We start from the raw sequence: 18,456 nt of genomic DNA on the forward strand, positions 1-18,456 counted from the left end.
CTCGCATTGCATAGGGGAGATCACCCTGCTCAACCCGCCCATATGTGACCTTGGGTAGGCTCTGCATGCCTCCCCACGGAGTTTAGGCTCCATTTTCATGCCGTACCAGCTGACTGCCATTGTCCTATTGTGGGCAAGTTCAGAGTGCTTCTTGGTCCCAGTGTTCCACCACAAGCAAGTTTAGGCTGCTGTGGTACTTGATGCTTCAGTGTCCCTCTAACCGCCAGTGTAGGCAGCTTTGGCACATCACTGCATGAGAGCTCAGGCTGCTTTGGCATTTTATTAAGTCAGAGCTCAGAGGGCTTGGCATCTACATCAGGTGGCTTCAGCTTCTCACTGTGCTTAAGCTCAGGCTGATCCACCCACCTACATGCTAGCTGAAGACCACATAGCCCTTCTGCTTGCCTAGCCAGCTCTCCCAAGAGGCACCAGTTCCACTGCCCATCCAGACCACAGTCCTACTGTCCCTGCCCATATACTGTGATGGGCAGATAACAGTGCAAATGAAATAACATGAAAAATCAAATGCAAGAAAATTCAGTTAAATCACCCAGTCCTACAATGAACATCTCTAATCAAAACATTGAAGAGCCATTAGGATCAGAACACCAAAATGAAGCTATGAGCAATGCAACCCTGACCAAGCTACTGGTAGAACTTGCAGAAAAGCAACAAAGGACTGATAATTGTGTGGATGCTGCCATCACTAGTCTAGACCTAATACATAATAAAATAGAAGGAATTCAGACAGTGAAGAGATATGAAGAAGAGTGAAAAAAAAGAGGACCTCAAAAATCAGTGGGCCATGCTAAATGAAGATATAAAGAAATGTAAGGATGAATTCCAAGAAGTATCAAGAAAAATCAGAAAATGGGGCTGGAGAGATGGCTTAGCAATTAAGCGTTTGCCTGTGAAGCCTAAGGACCTGGTTCAAAGCTAGAATCCCCAGGATCCAAGTTAACCAGATGCACAAGGGGTCTCATGCATCTGGAGTTCATTTGCAGAGGCTGGAGGCCCTGGTGCACCCATTCTCTATCTGCCTCTTTCTCTCTCTCTATCACTCTCAAATAAATAAATAATTTTTTTTAAAAAAAAATTTAAAAAAAGAAAATGAGAAAATGATGTGAAAAGGGAGCTTGACAGAGGGATGGAAACTACTCATAGAAAAGTAGTAGAAAATGCAAACCTAATTGAACAAGTCCAAAACTCTCTAGAAGCTCTCAAGAATAGAGTCAGTCATGTGGAGGATAGAAACTCTGATCTCCAAGACAAGATGGCAGAAACAGTTCAAAAGTTTCACTAAGTTCAAAAGTTTCTATGAACAAAACATGAGGGAATTGTGGGATATACTTAACCTCCTAATATGAAGATCATTGGTATAAAGAAGGAGAAGAAATTCAGACCAAAGGCATGGAGAACTTACTTAACAAAATAATCGAGGAAAACTTCCCCACTCTCTCAAAAGAAAGGCCCATCAAGATACAAGAACCTAACAGAACTCCAGGTTGGACCAAAGGAGCAGCTCTCCAAGACATATTGTCATTAAGACTCTAAACATTGAAATCAAAGGAAATATCCTAAAAGCAGCAAAAGAAAAACAGCACATCACTTTTAAAGGTAACCCCATCAGAATTACTTCAGACTTCTCTATGGAAATGCTGAAAGCCACCTGGAATGACACACTGCAAAATCTAAGAACCTATGGCTTCCAACCCAAAATACTCTACCCAGCAAAAGTATCCCTCATACTACACAGTGAAAGAAAAACTTCTCAGGACAAAAATAAGCTTTACAACTATATGAACATAAAACAAAACCTACAGAGGGTATTTCAGGAATTTCTCCACACAGAAGAATCAAATAATCAAACTCAAATGCCTACAAGAAACAGATCACAACAACCAAACTCAGAGAAGGCACAAAAAACATCAAACTCCATGAAAACACCAAACCATATATACAAACACAATATGGAAGGGATCAAATCAAAGCACACAATCATTACCCTAAATATTAATGGCCTTAATTCACCCATCAAGAGATATAAGCTAACAGGATGGAACAGAAAATTAGATCCCTCAATCTGTTGTCTTCCATAAACCCACCTCACCACTAAAGACAGATACCACTTTCAAGGTGAAAGGGTGGAAAACTATATTCCAAGGAAACAGGAATTAGAAAGAAGCAGGCGTAGCTATATAAGTATCAGATAAAATAGACTCTAAACCAAAAATAATCAAAAAAGACAAAGAAGGCCACTTCCTACTTATCAAGGGAATGATCCATCAAGAGGATATTACAATCATAAATCTGTATGCACCAAACACAGGGGCACCACAGCTTATAAAGCAAAACCTACTTGACAATAAAACAGAAATAACCACCAACACCATCATAGTTGGGGACTTCAATACACCACTATCAGTAATAGACAGGTCACCAAAACAGAAACTCAACAGGGAAGTAAGAGAGCTCAACAAAACCAGAGATCACTTAGACCTAACAGATAACTACAGAACATTTCATACCAAATCCATAGATTACACATTCTTCTCAGAATCCCATGGAACATTCTCTAAAATAGATTATATACTGGGTCACAATACCTGCCTGCATATATTCAGGAAGATTGACATAATTCCCTGCATGATATCAGATCACAATGTCATATTGCTAGAAATTAACAACAAAAGACCACCAGCATTCCCATCAGCTCCTGGAAACTGAACAGCACATTTTTAAACAATAAATGGATAGTGGATGAAAGAAAAAATGAAATTGCAAAAGTTTTAGAAATGAATGACAATGATTTCACATACTACCAAAACTTATGAAACATAATGACCACAGTCCTCAGGGGAAATTCATAGCACTCAATGCCTTCATAACAAAGACAGATACCAAGTCAATAACCTAATGATCCACCTAAAGGTACTGGAAAAGCAAGAAAAATCCAACCCAAAAATCTACAGAAGGAAAGAAGTAATTAAGATCAGAGCAGTAATTAATGATTTGGAAACTAAGAAAATGATTGAGACAATTGACAAAACAAAAAGCTGGTTCTTTGAAAAAATAAACAAGATTGACAAACCCCTGGCCAATTTGATCAAGAAAAAAAAAAGAGAGAGAGAGAGATGCTTCAAACTAACAAAATTCAAAATGATAAAGGAGAGATTATAACAGACATAAGTGAAATTGGAAGAAACATCAAGACTTATTTCAAAAACCTCTACTGCACAAAACTGGATAATGTGGAGGAGATGGATAAATTCCTGGATGCATGCCATCTATCAAAGCTAAACTCAGAGCAGATTAATCACCTCAATGAACCCATCACACTCATGGAGATTGAAAAAGTAATAAAGAAAAACCTCCCCCAAAAGAAAAGTCCAGGCCCAGATGGCTTCTCAGCTGAATTCTATCAAACCTTCATGGAAGAACTCAAACCAATCTTCCTCAAACTGTGCCACATAATTGGTAAACAGAGAAAGCTCACCAACTCCTTCTATGAAGCTAGTGTCATTCTAATTCCAAAACCAGGCAGAGATGCCACAAGAAAAGAAAACTACCAGCCTATTTCCCTGATAAACTTAGATGCAAAGAACAAAATCCTAGGAAACCAAATCCAACAACACATCAAAAGCATTATCCACCTTGATCAAGTGGGATTCATCCCAGGACCGCAGGGGTAGTTCAACATACAGAAATTTGTCAGTGTAATACACCACATAAACCGGGTTAAACACAAAATCCACATGATCATTTCGATAGATTAAGTAAAGGCCTTTGACAAAGTACAACATCACTTTATGATCAAAACAATCAAAATAATTGGCATGGTTGGTTCATATCTTAACATAATAAAGGCAACATACAAAGCTCCTAGGGTCAAAATAATACTTAATAGAGAGAGACTATAGGAATTCCCATTGAGGTCAGGAACAAGACAGGATTGTCCACTCTCACCTCTACTCTACAATATGGCATTGGAAGTCCTAGCTCAAGCAATAACACATGAGAAAGAAATAAAAGGGATACAATTTGGAAATGAAAAAGTTAAGTTAGCTCTATTCACTGATGACATGATTGCATATGTAAGGCACCTGACAGACACCATCCCAAAACTCCTGAAGGTGATTAACTCCTATAGCTAAGTAGTAGGATACAAAATCAATGCACATAAACCAGTAGCCTTTCTATAAATGGCAAAGATACAGAGAAAAATATAAAGGACATGGTCCCATTTTCAACAGCAACAAAAAGCCGGGTAGTGCATGCCTTTAATCCCTGCACTTGGAAGGTAGAGTTAGGAGGTTTGCCGTGAGTTCGAGGGAGGCCATCCTGAGACTCCACAGTGAATTCCAGGTAAGCCTGGGCTAGAGTGAGACCCTACCTCGAAAAAACAACCAACCAACCAACCAAACAAACAAACAAAAAACATCAATAGCAACAAAAAAATAAATAAATAAAATACCTTGGAATAATGTTAAGGAAGGAAGTGAAAGATCTATACAATGAAAACATAAAAACACTCAAAAAGAAACTGAGGAGGACTTGAGAAAATGGAATGACCTCCCTTGATCTTGGATAGGCAGAATTAACATTGTAAAAATGGCTATCCTACCAAAGGCAATATACAGATCTAATGCAATTTTAATTAAAAATCCAACATTGTTCTTCACAGAGATAGAAAAAATGATCTCAAATTTCACATGGAAAGGCAGAAGGCCTCAGATATCCAAGCATATCCTCAGCAAAATAAATTCCTCTGGAAAAAGTTTGCAGCAGTCCCTGCACCGCCCACCTGATGTATGGGTAATATACTGCAGCAGTATCAGGGTGAGGGACGGCCATATTTGCATGTGAGAAAACCGAGCCTTCCACAACAAGAAGTGCGTGGGCACTGGGCCAACACTAGGATTGGTGCAGGGAGGTGGTGCCAACCCTGCTGCCCCCGTCCTTGCTGCCACTACCCTCGTGGCCTGTCCCGTCTGCGCCAGCATCGCCTGCCGCTTGGGGGGATGTCTTACAAGCCGAACTTGACCCTCATATGCCCGCCACTGCCCTCAACGCTGCATCCACTCCCCTTCCACTAGCATGGTGACATCCTCCCAGTTCCCTCAGCTGTTGAGTGACTATGAGCCACCATCATTATGCTATACTCAGGGAACAGGAAACAGCCAGGTGCCTCAGAGCAAATATGCCGAGCTGCTAGCCATCATTGAAGAACTGAGAAAGGAGATCAGACCCACAAATTCAGGGAGCAAGAGTGCCATGGAGCAGCTCAAGGGAGGCATCCTCCATGCCCAAGGGCTGGTTCGGGAGTGCTTGGCTGAGACAGAAAGCAATACCAGATCCTAGTCTCATTAGATCTGAAGGTCCTGTCTTTCTACAAGATGGGAGGTTACAGTTCATCTCTCCTGTTGAGACTAAACTCTTTGTTTTCAAAATGGTAACAGTTTAGTTTTTCTACCATGGTTCACAAAGCTCTATACCTACACCCTCAAAGATTAGAAAAAGATTTTGCAGTAAAATTTGCATTTTAAGTCGTTAGGATAACCCAAGGTTAAAAAATTTTTATTAATTTTTAGCATTGAATTAAAGATGCATGTGACATTATTTTACAGCAACTGTCCTAAAGCCACTGTCTCCCTTTAACCTTCTTTTGAACACATTTGCATCACCTGAATTTGTCTGCTCCTTTTCATAAGCTTGTCTGACTCTGAGGACTTGTACTGCACACTGACAGCATGATTCACTCCTAGCTGGCTCAGTTGCCACACCGCAGATCCTGCTCAACAGAGCTTTGCTTCAGCATTTGCATGACTGAGTGCTTTGAAGTCCATCTTAAAGATGCACAAGTTATAAATATGAAGAAAGAGCAATCTACCAAACCTAACATGCACCCTGAAAATTTTCATACTAAGTGTAGATTTCAGTTCTATATTTATTGTAAGTTGATCAAAACATCTGGAAGAAAGTGACTAAAATTGTTTGCACCTTTGTATGTATTTACTACTTGATGCAATAAAGCTTATTTTCATTAACAACTTGTATGAAGATGAAAAAAAAAAAATAATAAATAAATACCTCTGAAGGCATGACCATACCTGATCTAAAGCTATATTACAAAGCCATAGTACTAAAAACAGCATGGTACTGGCATAAAAACAGGAGAATAGACCAACAGAATAGACTTGAGGACCTGGACATTGGGTCAAGCAAATACAGCTACTTGATATTTGACAAAGGCCCTAAAAATATAGGCTGGAAAAAAGATAGCATCTTCAACAAATGGTGCTGGACAAACTGGATAACCATATGCAGGAAATTGAAACTTGATCCACACATCTCACCATGCACTACACTCAAGTCCAAATGGATCAAGGACCTCAATATAAGACCAGAAACTCAATTGCTACTAGAAGAAAATATAGGAAGTACCTTCTGTGATACAGGAATGGAAAGAGTTCCTGAACAAAACCCCAGTAGCTTATCATCTTAAAAAGTCACTCAACCAATGGGATCATATGAAGCTGAAGAGCTTCTTTACAGACAAGCATACAAGAAGCAAAGCCAATAGATTACCCACAGAATGGGAGAAAATATTTGCTGGTTATCCAACTGACCAAGGCTTCATCTCTAGAATCCACAAAGAACTCAAAAACCTAATGAATAAAAAGTCAAATAGCCCACTCATGAAATGGGGCAAACAGCTGGACAGGCAGTTCACAGAGGAAGAAATACAAATGGCAAACACACACTTAAGAAAATGTTCATCATCCCTAATCATCAGAGAAATGCAAATTAAAACAACTATGAGATTCCATCTTACTTCAGTAAGTAGAGCAAACATCAAAAAATATACTGAAAATAAATGCTAGCAAAAATGTGGAGAATTTGGAAATCTCATCCATGGTTGGTGGGAATGTAAGATGGTACAACCACTTTGGAAAGCAATATGGAGATTCCTGAAAAAGCTGACTATAGAGTTACCAACAGCCCCACTTATTCCCTTACTGGGCATCTACCCTAAAACCTTTAAACCACAGTCCAAAGAGATGTGCTCAACCATGTTAATAGTGTCTCAATTTGTAATAGCTAAGAGCTGGAATCAACCCAGATGCCCATTTCTAGAAGAGTGGATAACTAAAATGTGGTATATCTACACAATGGAATTCTACACAGCAGTAAGAAAGAATGATACAATGAAATTTGAGGAAAAATGGATGAACCTGGTACAGATCATTCTCAGTGAACTTACCCAATCAAAAAATGTAAATTGCTGCATAGTGTCACTCATCTACAGCACCTAAACTGAATCTACCCAAGATGCTGTCCATACCCAGCAAGCATCTCGAGGACTAGACAATAGGGTGGGGAGGGCCAGGGAAGGGGCTGGAGACACAAATCTAGACCCAAATGGCAATTGTGCCATAAAATTCTCCATCCTAAAAGGCAGACCAAATGCTTGAACCTTCACCAGGCCCTGAGAGGGAACACCTGAGCCACAAGACACTGGAGAGGGTATGATGAAAACTGACCTTGATCTTCTACAGCTTCCCTCCCTCTCTTTTTTAGTCTCTCTTCTCTAACTCTTTTATATTAGTTTTTTTTTTTTTCTTCCTTTTCTTAGTGGGCACTAATCTGTAACTCTCAGTACCAGCAGATGACTATCATCCACAATGATATTTTGATCATAGAGACCTACAAGATTTCTGAAAAGAAAGACAGATTTCTGTCAGAATACTTGATGACCCACCAAAGGTTAGTGGTAAGACCCTACTGTTGAAGACACCTTATTTGGTTGACATGTAAAATGCAATGGCATGGCTGGAAGCTGGAAGAGAGACAGTCCCCAGACAGCGTGTCTAGTGCCAAAAGGTGCTACATGGGCAAATGGGGGAAAATGACCAATATTTGTCCAAGCAACACATGGTCTAACCTACTTAGCAGAAAATAACCTGTTGTGATGCTCACACTAGTGCAATAGTGGCACACAGCCATGGTTGGAAAGGAACTGCTCTTGATTTGGCTAACTGATTCCCTCAGTGGTACGGGACCCATAGCTGGAGCTGGGAAACAAGTCAGAACCATATACAAACATGAGCTTACTCTCCATTATCAAGCTATCACCAATAATGGGCTACAAGCAAGCCTACACCTATTAAATTCTGTATATTAAAAAAAAAAGAAGGATTATCCAATTTGTCTGGTGCTAACTTTACTCTCCATTGGAAAATCAGTAACTGTGAGCTAACTCCATAATACATGACTCATATACCTCAACAGGGAGGGGACAGGGGTAGGAGGTAGTACATGGATGACCCAACAATGGTATCAACTTGACTGTATTCACTGAGTATAAAACTAATTAGTAAATAATAATAATAATAATAATAACAAATTTAATTTAATTTTAAAAAAAAAGAAACTTGGTTCCTCCTCAATAAAATGGTTCTCCTAAAATGGGTAGACTAGAATGCAAAAAAAAGACTAAAAAAAAAAAAAAATGTCAGAAAACAGAGAGATCTCCACCAACGATTCCTAGTCTTATAATGAAAGCCTCCAATGAAATCATAGAGAAATCAGCAGAAATTCATTCCCAAAATGGAAACAGACCAACCAATGAGACACAAAGGCACAGAGAACATACTCAGCAAAATTGCAGAAGAGATGCCCATCCAGATACAAGAAGCTCCCAGTATCAAAGAACAAACTGTCCAAGACACATCATAATTAAAACCCTTAACAATGAAAACAGAGTGTTAAATGTAATAAGAGCGAAACAATTCTCAACATACAAAGACAATTACATCAGACTTATCAATGGAAGGCCTGAAAGCCAGAAGGGCCTGGAATGGAACACTCCAAAGTCTGTAAAACTATGGCTTCCAACCCAAGCTACTTCATGCCACAAAGTATCCTTTATAATAGATGATAAAAGCAAAACTTTTCATGAAAAAAGTCAAGTCTATGATTACATGAACACAAAGTCACACCCACAGAGAATACTTTAGGGAATACTCCACACAGAACAGTCAAAAAAACAATCTCAAGATGCAAAAAGAAAAAGATCACAATAACCATAGTAAACCAGGCTCAAAACAGTACATAACACAAGAAAGCACTGAACCCCATAAAACACTTGATCATGGCAGGGATTAATTCAAACCTCATAGTAATAACCTTAAATATAAGTGGTCTTAACTCACCCATCAAAAGACACAGGTTAGGCTGGAGGGATGGCTTGGCAGGTTAAAGTGGTTGCCTGCAAAGCCAAAGGACCCAGGTTCAATTCCCCAGGACCCATGTTAGCCTGATGCACAAAAGGGTGCATGTATCTGAGTTTGTTTACAGTGGCAGGAGGCCCGGGTGTGTCCATTGTCTCTCTCTCCCTCTTTCTCTATTAAATAAATAAATATATTTTTTAAATTTTTATTTTTTTTTATATTTGAGAGCAACAGACACAGAGAGAAAGACAGATAGAGGGAGAGAGAGAGAATGGGGGCGCCAGGGCTTCCAGCCTCTGCAAACGAACTCCAGATGCGTGCGCCCCCTTGTGCATCTGGCTAACGTGGGACCTGGGGAACCAAGCCTCAAACCGGGGTCCTTAGGCTTCACAGGCAAGCGCTTAACCACTAAGCCATCTCTCCAGCCCAATATTTTTTTTTAAAAGACACAGATTATCAGGTTGGATCACAGGCTGCACCTTTCTATCTAATGTCTTTGAGAAGCCCACCTACCAATTAATAATAGAAACCTCCCCAGGGTGAAAATTATATTCCAAGCAAATGAAAATAAAAACCAAGAAGGTGTTGCTATATTAATATCTGATAAAATAGACCTCAAACCAAAAGTAATGGAAAAGGACAACTGATGGTCACTTCTTACTCATCAAGGCAATGACCATAAATTATATGTGCACCAAACACACGGGCACCACAGTTCAGAAAACAAAATCAACTCAACAACAGGAGAAAAATAAATACCAACATCATTATAGCCAGAGACTTCAATACTCCACTATCATCAATAGACAGATTATCCAAGCAGAAACTCAACAGGGAAATAATGGCACTCAACAACATCATATATAATCTAGACTTAATGGTTTCCAGAGAACTTTCCACCCCAACTACAGAATATGCATTCTTCTCAGCAGCCCATGGAACCTTCTCCAAAATTGCACAGATATTAGGCCATAAAGCTTGCCTTCATAAAATCAGGAAAATTGAAGGAACTTCCTGCATCATGTCAGATCACAATGCTTTAAAGCTAGAAATTAACAACAAGAGACACATGAAGAATGCCACCAGCTCCTGGAGACTGAATAGGTGTATTTAAATAATGAATGGGTTATGGAAGAAATCAAAAAAATAAATTGTAAAATTCCTAGAATTAAATGGCAATGAAAACACAGCCTACCAAAACTTATGGGACTCAGTGAAGACAGTAATAAGGGGGAAAATTCATACCCCCAAATGTCTTCATTACAAAGACAGAGAGATCCCTAATCAATAACCTAACTGTCCACCTAAAGGTGCTATAAAAACAGGAAGAATCCAACCCAAAGAGCTCAGAGGGAAAGAAATAATCAAGATTAGAACAGAAATTAATGAATTGGAAACTAAAAAAACAATTTTTTTTTAAAATTGATGAAACAAAGAATGGCTTCTTTGGGAAAAAAAGTCTCAAATTAACAAAATCAGAAATGAAAAAGGAGATCACAACAAGCATCAATGAAATTGGAAGAATCATCAGGACATACTTCCAAAAGCTCCACTTCACAGAATTAATAATCTGGTAGAAATGGATGAATTCCTAGACACATACCACCTATATAAGTAACCTTAGAGCAGATTAATCTCCTAAACAAACCTATCACATCCATGGAGATTGAAAAGGTAATCAAAAAGCTCCCCCCAAAGAAAAATCCATGACTGGATGGCTTCTCAGCTGAATTCTATGAAGTCTTCATTGAAGAACTAAAATCAATTTTTCTCAAACTATTCCACATAATCAGAGACCAGTGAATCATCCCTGACTCATTTTATGAACCTAGCATCACCTCAACAATAAAACAAGACAGAGATGCAACAAGGAAAGAAAATTAGAGGCCTTTATCCCTAATGAACTTAGATGCAAAGATGCTGAATGAAATCCTTGCAAAACAAATTCAACAACACATCAAAAGTATTATCTACCATGATTAAGTAGGTTTCATTCCAGGAATGCAGGGATGGTTTAGCATATGGAAATTAGTCAACATATTATACCACATAAATAAATTGAACCATAAGAAATACACATGATCCTCTCAATAAATGCAGAATAGGCCTTTGGCAAAATACATCACTACTTCATAATCAAAACACTGGAAAGAATAGGCACAGAAGGTTTATATCTCAACACAATAAAGGCTATATATAAAGCTTCTAAAGCCCAAATAATACTTAATAGGGAAAACTCAGGGAGTTTCCACTGAGATTGGGAACAAGACAGGGGTGCCCACTCTCACCATTGCTCTTCAACATATTACTAGAAGTACTAGCCCAAGAAATAAGACAGGATGAAGAAATAAAAGGGATTCAAATTGGAAAGGAAAAAGTCAAGTTAGTTCTATTTGTAGATGACATGAGCCTATATGCAAGTGACCCAAAAGTCTCCATCTGAAAACGTCTACTGGTGATAAATTACTTCAGCAAAGTGAAAGGATACAAAATCAATGCACAAAAGTCAGTAGGTTTTCTATATGCAAAATACAAATATACAGATAAAGAAATCAGTAAGGGTATCCCATTATCAATAGTAAACCAAAAAAAAAAAAAATTAAATGCCTTGGAATACCGATAACAAAGGATGTGAAAGAACTATATAATGAAAACATAAAAACACTCAAGAAAGAAATAGAAGAGAACTTGAGAAGAGGAAAAGGTCTCCTATGCTCCTATATAGGTAGAAATAAGATTGTGAAAATGGCCATTTTACAAAAAGCAATATACAGATTTAATGCAATACCAATAAAAATACCAGGATCATTCTTCACACAGATTAAAAAAGATCTCAAAATTCATATGGAATGGCAGAAGGCCTTTGATATCTAAACATATCCTCAGCAAAAGAAACACCACTGGTGCTATCACCATACCTGATATTAAGCTATATTACAAAGCCATAGTAACAAAAACAGCATGGTAATAGAATATAAACAGTAACATAAACCAATGGAACAGAAATGAAGATCCAGAACAATAATGTAGACTGGAGAAAAGACAGCATCATCAACAAATAGTGTTGGACAAATCGGATGATAACATGCATAAAAATGAAATTAGACCCACTCATTTCACCATACACAAAAATCAAGTTCAAATGGATTAAAGACTTCAATATAAGTCCTGAAACTGTTCAATTACTTGAAGAAGAAAAAAAAAATAGGAGGACTCTCCAGAATATAGGACTGGGAAAAGACTTCCTGAACAAAACCCCAGTAGCCAAGGAAATTAAACAAGCACTCAACCAATAAGATGTCATGAAGCTAAAAAGCTTTTGCACACACAAACATATCATAAGCATAGCCTTTAAATTACCCAATGACTGGGAGAAAATCTTTCCCAGCAATATCACTGACAGAAACTTAATACCAAGAATCTCAAAGAACTCAAAAAAAACTACACAATAAGAAAATCAAACAACCCACTCCAAAAGTAGGGCAGATAATTAAATAGTGGGTTTTCAGAGGAGGAATTAGAAATGGTTAACACACACTTAAGAAAATGTTCAGCATCCCTAACCATTAGGGAAATTCAAATTAAAAAAAAAAACTGTGATATTTCATCTTACCCCTCTAAGGATAGCAAACATTAAAAAATCAAATGAGGGACTTCTGGCCAAGATGGCCACCCCTAGCTGTGCTGCAAATCCCTGGGAAAGATGGGCAAGACATTAAGGTTTTTCTGGGTCTTCTTGTCAGTGGGAGGGATGGGGGTAGGGGACAGGGAATCATGGTTCCCCCCCCCCCCCCCGCAAATAGAACACACATTTCACCAAACAGCCATGCCCTGTCCCGTGCCCCAGTGCTGCGCTCTGTCCTGCACCTGCCCCAAGCCCCTTCCCTTGCCCCATCGGAACCCCATCCCGCACCCCGGCCCGTAACACATCATGGCACCCTGTCCATGCCCTGTCCTGCACCCCATCCTGTGCCCGTCGGCACCCTGTAACTGTGCCATCTCCTGCCAACGCCCATTCTCCTGTGGTGGGGGAGTGCAGACTGTTCCATGTCCCAGTGTTCCCAGACAGCATTTGGGCTGCTTCAGGACTTGGTACCTCAGTCCCCCTCCAAGCTCAAATGAAGGCAGCTTTGGCACATTATCACTTGAGAATTTAGGCAACTTTGGCACCCCTGTCAGGAAGTAGATAGGTGGCTTTGGCAAGTGGGAGCCAAAGTCCAGGCTGCTTGGCAACTGCCCCAGGTTGCCTCAGATTCCCATTGTGCTAGAGCCCAGGCTGATCCACCTACCTATGTACCCATACACTGTCATGGGCAGACCACAGCACAAAAGAAATAACATAAAAAATATAATGAAAGAAAATCCAGTTAAATCACCAAGTCCTACAATGAAAAATGCATCTAACCAAAACATAGAAGAGTCATTAGGATCAGAACATCAAATTGAATCTATGAACAATGCAACCCTGACCAACCTACTGGTAGAACATGCAGGAAAGCAACAAAGGACCAATAATCATGTGGCTAGTACCATCACTAAGCTAGAACAAATTGATAAGAGATTGGAATGAGTTAAAAGACAGGTAATAGGGTTGAGGGAGCGTGAAATAAAAGAGGACCTTAAAAATCAGCTGGCCATACTAAATGAAGACATAAATAAAGGTAAGGATAAATTCCAAGAATGATCATCATCCCTACCAATCATGTGCATCATCCCTAATTATCAGAGAAATGCAAATTAAAACAACTATGAGGTTCCACCTTACCCCAATAAGGATAGCAAACATCAAAAAATCAAATGAAAATAAATGCCGGCGAGGATGTGGAGAAGCAGGAACACTCATCCACTCTTGGTGGGAATGTAAGATAGTACAACCACTTTGGAAAGAAACATGGAGACTCCTGAAAAGGCTGACTATAGAGATACCAACAGACCCAGTTATTCCCTTATTGGGCACCTACCCTAAAACCTTCAAACCACAGGCCAGAGAGATTTGCTCAACCATGTTTGTAGTGGCTCAATTCCTAAGAGCTAAGAGCTGCAATCGATCCAGATGTCCATCACTAGAAGAATGGATAAATAAGATGTGGTACATCTACACAATAGAATTCTATACAGCAGTAAGAAAAATGCCACAAAGAAATTTGAGAAAAAATGGTTGAACTTGGAACAGATCATTCTCAGTGAACTTACCCAATCACAGAAAAAAAAAAAAAAAGCCACATAGTCTCACTCATCTCCAGCACCTAACCAGAATCTACCCAAGATACCTTACATACCCAGCAAACATCTCATGGACTAGACTCTAGGAGGGAAGGGGAGGGAGGGGAGGTCACCGAAGGGGTGGGAAACACTGATCTAGACCTAAATGGCAATGGTACCATAAAATTCTACTTCCTGAAAGGCAGATCAAAAGGATGAACCTTTACCAGGCCCTTACAGGAAACACCTGAACCACAAGACAGTACAGGGTAGCATCAGGTCTAACCTAAATCTGCTACATCTTCCCTCCCTCCCTCTCTCTGTCCCTCTCTCTCTCTATCTCTCTCCTAACTCCTATATATTAATTATCTTTTTTCCTCATTTTCTTAGGGGGCACTGACCTGTAACTCCCAGTACCAGCATGGGGCTATCATCCACAATGAGCTTTGGATCAGAGAAACCTACAAGGTTTTCTAACAGAATGACAGATTTCTGTCAGAGTACTTGATGACCCACCAAAGGTTAGTGGTAAGAACCTATTGCTGAAGACTCCATATGCAGCTGACATGTAAAATGGAATAACATGGCTGGAAGCCAGGAGAGAGTCAGTCCCCAGACAGTCAGTGCATCTAGTGCCAGCAGGTGCTACACGGTCTACTGGGGGAAACGACCAATATCTGTCCAAGCAACTCATGGTCCAACCTATTTAGCAGCAAATAACCTGGTGTGATGCCCAAATAAGTGCAATAGTGGCACACAGCCATGGTGGGGAACCAACTGCTCTTGATTCGGGTAACTGATCCCCTCAGTGGTACAATACCCATAGCTGGAGCTGGGAAACAAGTAGAACCATATCCAAGCATAGGACCACTCTCCAATATCAAGCTACCATCAGCCATGGGCTGCAAGAGGGCCTACACCTATCAAACTCTTTATAAAAAAAAAGTAAGGGCTATCTTATTTATCCTGGTGCTAACTTACTCTCCACTGGAGAATCTGCTTCTCTTTTTCAGATAGATGCAGATCCTAAGGAGAGAGCCACCCCATCATACTTCAAAAGGGCCCCAGCTAAAACTGAGGAAACTTGGTGAAACAAGCAAGGGTGCTGTTTTCTGATGAACCAGATACCAGCACAAGGGGGAAGGAGACCAACACAGAGAAAAGTCAACGCCTACCTAATCAGAGAGCCAGAGCCCCAGAGGCCCCCAACACCTCATCAGTGAAGCAGACCAAAAACGAACCCAACATGGCCCAGGAAATTTTTCAGAAGAGGGGGTGGAAAAAATGTCAGAGCCACATGTTGGGTCATGATATACATAGGCATTTATTATACCAATGACTGTGGGCTAATTCCACAATGCACAACCCATATACCTCAACAAGGAGGGTCCAATGGGGAGGGAATAGGTCACGGATGAGCCTAATAATGGTACCAAACTGCCTGTACTTGCAGAATAGAAAACTAATAAAAAAGAAAGAAAGAAAATTATCTATTCTGGAAGTAACTCCATGGTAAATAAGATTTTTTAATTATTTGTATGTATGTATTTAGTCAGTTATGAAATCAGGATAATAAATAATTTATAGGTCTATACAACACAAAGTAACTATGATTTTAAAGGGAAAAAGACTGTCACTTGCCAATGCTTCCAGAAATGTAAAGTAACTAATAATAAAATTTAGCAAAAATACATATTCATGTAGATAAAATATGTAATATTTTAGTGTTAATACAACCTTATTGAATGAATAAAGAGCTGCTTCAATTGATTAGAAATATACTGTCCTAAAGATATCCATTCTCCTTGAGTCCATATAAGGATCTAAAATTATTACAATTAGAATACCCATGGATTTGGGGGTTTACTTTCTTGGTGGAGGGATTTGATTAGAAATTGAAAACATAATGTCAAAAATAAATAATGCTGAGAATGGTTAAAATATTTCTAGGGCAGTAAGAAGAGATAATGGCTATTTCTAGATATGTACAATTATTGTAACACTATAGTGATTAAAATAGTATATTAATGATTAAGACAATATGCCAGAAAAAGGAATAACGAGGAGGGTTCCTGTGGAAGGGAGAGGACAGGGAAGAGGCTAACGATGGTACAAACATGGCTGAATACACTCTGTACACATAACTAATAAAAAACACATAATAAAAACTTGACATGGTGGCACATGCCTTTAACCCCAGCACTCAAGAGGCAGAGGTAGGAGGATTGCTGTGAGTTTGAGGCTATTCTAAGACTATGTAGTAAATACCATGTCAGCCTGGACTAGTGTGAAACCCTGCCTCAGAAAATATTTGAAAAAATATGCTTAATAAAATTCAACCTGTCATTGTTTCATAATGTTCTTAGCTCTGAGCTCTAAAGCAAACATTGAACCAAATGTGACTAGTGTAAACTGAGATGGGTTGTTTGTACAAAATATGCATTGGATTTTGAAAGCTGGTACAAAATAATGTCAAATATCTTAATAATGCTTATACTTATTGCACCTTGAAATATTTATTTTTTTAATTTATTAGTTTTCTTTTCAGCAAATACAGGCAGTTTGGTACCATTGTTTAGGCTCATCCATGACCTACCCCGTCCATTAAGAGACAGTACTGCCTGATATAGTAAAACTTATTATTATATGTTTTCTGAGTCAGTTTTTCATATACTTCAACTCCTAGAAATAGCCTAGGTGGTATATATGGCTATAACTACCTTATTTGTAAGTAAAACAATTTAAAGTAGTGAGCTATAAAGGAAACTCAGAAAAACAAAGTAAAAATCTACTCTGAACTGTCTTTTGCAGCCATTCTGCAATACTTTATAAATGTTAGCTACAACTTCATGCATAGATATTTGCTGAATTCATAAGTAAATAGACACTTATGGAATATTTTTTAAAATTACTACTTGTACTGTTAGTAAAGATAAATTGTGTTATATCAGTATAGATAGTAGATGTTATATATAGATTAATATAGAGATGTTAGAGTCATACATATATAGATGAATAGATACATAAATATGGACAGATAATAGAGTCATAGATTATAAATAACAATATAATAAAATAAAAATGTTTAATTACAGAAAAAAAGACAATATGTCAATTAGTTAGATAGCATGTTATCACAAAAAAAATTCTAAATTAAATAGAATAGACTAGAAAAAAAATCAAATGAGAAAATATGTTGGCAAGGATGTGGAGAAATAGGAACCCTCATTTATTGTTGGTGGGAATGTAAGCTGGTACAATCACTGTGGAAATAAATACGGAGATTCTGGAAAAGGACAAATATAGAGTTAACAACAGACCCTATTCATTCCCTTACTGGGCATTTACCCTAGAAGTTTCACATCTCAATTTAGGGATATTTTCTCACCCATGTTTATAGCTGTTCAATTCATAATAGGTAAAAACTGGAATCAACCCAGGTACTCATCACTGGATGAATGGATAACCAAGATGTGGTAGATCTACATGATGGACTTCTGCTCAACATTAAGAAAACATGACATGTTGAAATTTGTAGAAAAATGGTAGAACTTGGAACATATCATTCTAGGTGAACCCACACAGTCACAAAAAGACAACCAGAGTGGGGTGGAATTACTGTTAGAGCCACAAGTTGGGGCAGTTTATACAGAGACATGGCCTCTCCCCACCTCATAATACATGACTCACAATCCCCATGGAGTTGACCTGCATCCCAAAGGAGGGAGGCCTCTTCAGAAAAGGGACAGGGAGGAGCAACATATGGTACCAATATGTGTTGTTTACATACAAATATGTCCATATATATAAGATTTAAAAAATCACTTATTTATTTGAGAGAGAGAGAGAAAGAGAGAGGGAGAGAGAGAGAGGGAGAGAATGGACACATCAGAGCTTCCAGCCTCTGCAAATGAACTCAACATGTGTCACTTTGTGTATCTGGTTTATGTGGGTACTGGGAAATCAAACCTGGGTCCTTAGTCTTCTCAGGTAAGTGTGTTAATCTAAGCTATTTCTCCAG

The 18,456-nt window shown here is 38.8% G+C and overlaps 1 pseudogene; it reads left to right on the forward strand.

The window, feature by feature from the left end:
- Nucleotides 1–5,021: 5,021 nt before the first annotated feature.
- LOC101603969 lies at nucleotides 5,022–5,361 on the forward strand (annotated as a pseudogene).
- The last annotated feature ends 13,095 nt before the right edge of the window (nucleotides 5,362–18,456 follow it).

This window comes from Jaculus jaculus, chromosome 12 (genome assembly GCF_020740685.1).
Source record: "Jaculus jaculus isolate mJacJac1 chromosome 12, mJacJac1.mat.Y.cur, whole genome shotgun sequence".
NCBI lineage: Eukaryota > Metazoa > Chordata > Mammalia > Rodentia > Dipodidae > Jaculus > Jaculus jaculus.